We start from the raw sequence: 6,212 nt of genomic DNA, 5'->3' as shown, positions 1-6,212 counted from the left end.
AAAGATGTGTACTCGAAACTGTCAAGCACAGGTAAGGCCAAGGCCAAGCTGAAGATGTGGCTGGTAGAGAAACAACTAACCCCTTTAAATTCAGACAGATTATTATTTACATAGACAGTGTAAGGAAGAGCACCCAGAGGAGCCAGCTCCCTGTGGCCCAGGCGCAGGGTGACATCAAAACAAACAGGGAGCAGAAGTCTGGGCACCTGCTGCCGAGGAGCCTTGCTCCTCCTAGAACCCCAGAGGAGATGAGAAGTGTCTCATGAGAGGCGAGCAAGTGAGAAGCGCCCTTGTGGCAGCTCCTCCGAGTCCAGCACTCTCCTGCACTGGAAGGCTCACAAGGCATTCTGCCAGGACTCAATCCACCATGGGCTAGCCCTGTCTGCATGGCCTCTGTGGCTACCTGCAGGGTCACCAAGGCACCCCCAGAGCTGTTCTCCTACAGTGACACTTAATAGGAGAAAACAATAAGGTGTCAGGGTCAGGAGCACAGCCCCCAAGCTGCACAGAAGCTCAGGAGGGGGAGGTCAGTGAGACTGGGGATGAAGGACAAACTTCATGTGAGTGGACGCAGACCAGATGTGGGCGGACAAAGAACGAGAGCCCTGCTTTTATAAAATTTTTTTTTTTTTTTTAATTCTTAGAATAGGGCAAGTGCAATATGCAAAATTTAGAAAATTAAAAGAAGGATAAAACTCACACATATAATGCTGAGCAAAAGAAGCCAGACACAGAAGAGTATACTTTATGAGTCCATTTATGTGAGGTTCTAGAACAAGCAAAACATACCTAAGGAGGAAAAAAAGAAAACTTGAAGTCACCTCTTGCAGGAAAGACAGTGACTAGACAGGGTCACCAGGGAACTTTTTAGAAAGATGGAGACATTCTGTGTTGTAATAGGAGTGTGATATGTTAGTCGCTGTCAAATTTGTGAGGTTAATACGTGTGCCTTTCAGTGTATGTACTTTAAAAATGTATAAAGATAATAACCACCATCCCAAATCACACCAGCCAAAGATAATCTATTAAAACTTTTAAAACTATCTTATGGACTTTTTTTTCCTTGCAAAGGTAATATAGTTGAGATCATACTGAATATACAGTTTTGAATTTTTTAAAGTTTATGTTAAAAAAATCTTCCTAGATCATTAAAACTGCTTAGTTAACATCATTTTTAAGTAACTGTCTGCGATTGTATTGTTTGGATGTACTATAATCTGAACACCATCCCACAGCACTGGGAATTTAGGTTGCTTTTTTAATAATAAATAATGCTGTGATTAACATCTGTGCCTATACATCTTTGTCTGCATTTCTGATTATTTCTCTAAAAGATTTCTGGTAGAGGAATTACTAGGTAAAGAGTATGAATATTTAAAGGCTTTGCAAAGCCTGTTGTCAAATTGCTTTCTTGAAGAGTGTGGGAGCAATGCTTTCCCCCACACCCTCACCAGCCTTGAGTAATGTCACAGTGCAGCAGGAGGCAGAAAGTATTTTATTGTCATGGTTGCATTTCTGTGATCACTGGTAAAGCCAAACATTTCTCCATACATTTATAAGCCATTTTTATTTCCTCATCCATGAACTGTCTGTTCATGTCCCATACTCATTTTCCTATATTGATATTTTAGTGTTTTTTTTTAATCAAATAGAAACAGTTTAAAGTTTGAGGCTATCAGCCTCTCTACCACATTTGTGACAAATACTTATTCCTAGTTGGCTTTTAATTTTAGGGTTTGTTCTTTTTTTAAACTTGTTCCTCATTTCCTTTTCTTTCTTTGTCAGAGCCCCTGGTAACTCAGGGTAGCATATTCTAGGTGGAGCCACCATGTGAGCCACATCTGGAATCTGGAGAGGAGTAATAAGGCTGAAAAAGAGGGACTAAAGATATAGAGAGATATATCAATTTGAAGAAAATAGACATCTTAACAATATACATAGTGCTATGAAAAAGTGAAAAAAAGTGAAAGTAGTAGCCTCACAGTTGTGTCCTAATTTTCATACTGATCTATATACATGTATATGTGTGCTGTGTGCTAAGCTGCTTCAGTCGTGTCCGACTCTTTGCAATCCCATGGACTGTAGCCCAACCGGCTCCTCTGTCCACAGAATTCTCCAGGAAAGAATACTGGAGTGAGTTGCCATGCTCTCTTCCAGGGGATCTTCCCAATCCAGGGATCGAACCCAGGTCTCCTGTATTGCAGGCAGACGCTTTACTGTCTGAGCCACCAGGGAAATTAACTAGATATAAATAAAATAAATTTGAGTCCATAGTTCATACCATATACAAAAATTAAATAAAATGGATCATACACCTAAATGTAAAACTTAAAACAATAAAACTTGTAGAAGAAAGCGTAGGATAAAATCTTCATCACCTGGGGTTAGAGGAAAAGATTTCAAAGGATTTCATATAATGCCAGAAGCACTGTACATAAGCAAAGCAAGCCTATCAACATTAAAAAAGCTTCTGCTCTTTAAAAGACAGTGGTAAGAGAATGAAAAGAGAAGCCAAAAACATGGGAGGAGACTTTGCAAAGCATATAACTGGTAAAGGACTTGTATCTAGAATATATAGAGAACTCTCAAAATTCAGCAATAAGGAAACAAACAACCCAATTCTTTAAATGGGCAAAAGTGGTAAACAGATATTTCATCAAAGATATACAGATGGCAAATAAGCACATAAAAATGCCCAATATCATTAGTCATTGGGGATATACAAATTAAAACCACCATTGGATACTACTACATACACCAATTGGAATGGTTCAAATTTAAGAAGGCTAGCTACATCAGCGTGGCAAGAACATGAAGAAACTAGAGCCCTCCACACACCCCTGGTGGAAATGCAAAATGGTGCAACCACTTTGGCAAACACTTTGGCAGTTTCTTAAAAAGTTTAAGATACACCTGCCATATACTCCAGCCATTATACTCCAGAAATTTACCTTAGAGAAAAGGAAATTCGTGTCTATACAATGGCTTATATAGCAATGTTCATAGGAGCTTTTTGTAGTAGCCAAAAAAATAGAAATTCAAATGTTCATCATAAATGAATGTGCTCATCAACACAATGAAATATTGCCCAACAATAAAAATGAACAAACTATTGATGCAACAACATGGATGTCTCAAAATAAGTATTCTGAATGAACTAAGACAGACTAAAGAGTACTCACTGCATATTCCATTTATATAAAACTCTAGAAATATAAACTAATATGTAGTGATAGAAATTGGATCAGCAGTTGCTTGAGAATAGAGACCTGAGCTGGGCAGACAGGAAGGAGAGATCACAAAGGAAACTTTTGGAGGTGATAAGCGTGTTCATTTTTTCATTGTGGTAATGGTTTCAGGGTGTATACACATGCCAAAATTTCACCCTTTAAATATAAGCAGTTTATTGTATGACAATAATAACTCAATAAAACTTTTTTTTTAAAAATTAATGTCTAAAAGATTTTAAAAAACAAACAAAGAAAAAGAAAATACTACCTTAGTCCCAGGACTTCTCTGTGTGTGCAGGTTCAGTTTTTAAGAACTATGGGCAACTCAGGTTGAATTGTGTTAAGGCTAGATCTTGACTTCTATAGGCCTCTTTTCAAAATCTCCCAAAACAGATGGCTTTATTCCCCAACCACTAGAACAAAGCACCCTTGGGCTCAGATGGGAAGAGACTCAGTGTCCTCTATCTCTTATGACTAAGAGCTGTGGGTTTCTTTTCAAGAAATCTGTGTCAGGGAGTTTCTGTGCATTTGCTGCAGACAGGTCCTTCTTGTTATTCTCATTTTTCCATTCATTCTTTGCATTTTTGCTGAGCATCTAGTATGTGTTGGGCTTATAACTGGCCAAATGAGGACATGGGTGTGAACAAGACAGGCACAGTCAGGATCATCTTATGCATTTTGTGAGCCCTGGGCACTTTTGCCTTTTTGAGTTCTTTTTACCATTAAAAAATTCAATTTATATTTTATGACTCTCTTGGTATAAAGACAAATAAAATCTGCTGCTGCTGCTTAGTTGCTCAGTCGTGTCTGACTCTTTGTGACCCCACTGACTGTAGCCCGCCAGGCTTCTCTGTCCACGGCTATTCTCCAGGCAAGAATACTGGAGTGGGTTGCCATGCCTTTCTCCAGGGGATCTTCCCAACCCAGGGCTCGACCCCAGGTCTCCCACATTGCAGGTGGATTCTTTACCATCTGAGCCATTAGGGAAGCCCAAGAATACTGTAGTGGGTCACCTATCCCTTCTCTCCAGGGGATTTTCCCAACCCAGAAATCAAACCAAGATCTCCTGCATTGCAAGCGGGTTCTTTACCAGCTAAGCTAGACTGATTTAATTACCATATATCCATTATTCTTACATTCATTTTTTTAGCTAATTTGAAAAGAAATGTAAATTAAAGTATTTTCACAGACCCCTAGAAGTATCACTACTGTGCCACTGGGTAATGGTCCCAACCCTCATGGAGTCTGCTGCTAGAAGAGGTGATCTTTGAACAGATGCTCACACTAATAATTAATCAGGTGTTCAAGACAAAGAATGAAGCAAGCAAAAGAGGAAGGAGCTCAGTGTCTAAGAGGACTAAAGGAAGGCCAGTGGTTGCAGCCTAATAATCCATAGGGAGCTCTGTGAGACTGGCAATGTAAGCTGATGTTGAGTTATATAGGATTTGGGCATTGTATTTTAGGAAGAGTAAAAAGCCATTGAAGTGTATCAAAGGATATAGTCAACAGAGGGAACAAGCAACTTATGGAATGGGAAAAATATTTGCAAATTTTTATCTGATAAGAGAGTAATATCCAGAATATATAAAGAAGGCCAACAACTCAACAACAAAGGAAATCCCAACCTAAAAATGGGCAAAGGACTTGAATAGATATTTCCCAACCAAAAAATATACAAACGGCCAATAAGTATATGAAAAGATACTCAACATCTTTAATTAGTAGAGAAATGCAATCAAAACCACAGTGAAATACCAGTTCTCACCCATTAGCATGACTGCTATCAAAAAATAAGTGTTGGGAGGATGTGGAGAAATTGTGACCTTTGTGCACTGTTGGTGGGAATGTAAAGTGGTATAGCTGCTATTTTAAAACAGTACAATGGTTCTTCAAAAATTAAAAATAGATCTATCATATGATTAAGCAATTCCAATTCTAGGTAAACAACCCAAAGAATTGAAAGCAGCATCTCAAGGAAATATTTGTACACTCATGTTCATAGCAGCATTATTCACAATAGCCAAAAGATGAAGACAACCCAAATACCCATCAGATGAATGGCCTGGAAAAAAAAATACATGGTGTATTCACACAATGGAATGTTTTTCTGCCTCAAAAAGGAAGGAAATTCTGACACATGCTATGACATGGATTAACCTTGAGGGCATTATGCCAGGTGAAATAAGCCATTCACAAAGATAAATAAAAAGATAAATGTTGTTTAATTCCACTTCTATGAGGTACATAAAATAGTCAAACTCATAGGTACAAAAAGTAGAATAGTGGTTGCCAGGGCCTAAGGAGGAAGGGGAATTGTTTAATGATACAGAGTTTTGGTTTTGCAAGATCATCAAGTTCTAGAGATTGTACAACAATGTGAATAGACTTATTACTAAACTGTATACTGAGAAATGGTTAAGATGGTTAATTGTGTATAATATGTTAAGTGTGCAGGAGTAAATCCAGGGAAATCTCCTAGAGGATGTTTCAGAAGTGTAGGTTAAGTATAAAGGTGACTTGACCAGATTTGACTAGAGGTGAGGTGGTTAGAAAAGGAGAGGAGATAGAAATGGGTAGATTCGAGCAATATTTAGGAGTTAAAATCCATAGAACTTGGAAAGTGAGGAAATGGGGAAATCAAGGAAGAGCAAAATATAAATTGGAAGTGAGCAATTTCAACGTGAATAACTGAGTGGGTGGTGGTGCCATTTACTGACTTGGGGACATCAGAGAAGGGGCATCTGGGGAGAGAGGAGGTTGGGTTGGGGGAAGGGATGAAATTCCATTTTGAGATGCCTGAGAGGTCCAAGTGTGAAAGTTGGACTGGCAGTTGACAGTATAGATCTAGAGCTAAGAGTCTTTCAAGCAGGAAATGAATGCAAGTATAGACTTTCAGTCTGTGCTTGCGTAATAAGGTGCGGTAGGTGTGAACGAGAAGCTGGAGAAGCTGGTTGTTTTGAGAAAATAAAGCTTAGAGCTGAG

This window comes from Giraffa tippelskirchi, chromosome 7 (genome assembly GCF_054371585.1).
Source record: "Giraffa tippelskirchi isolate mGirTip1 chromosome 7, T2T-mGirTip1v1.2.pri, whole genome shotgun sequence".
Classification (NCBI taxonomy): Eukaryota; Metazoa; Chordata; class Mammalia; order Artiodactyla; family Giraffidae; genus Giraffa; species Giraffa tippelskirchi.
The sequence above is the reverse complement of the archived record's forward strand: the minus strand, read 5'-3'. Positions refer to the sequence as shown.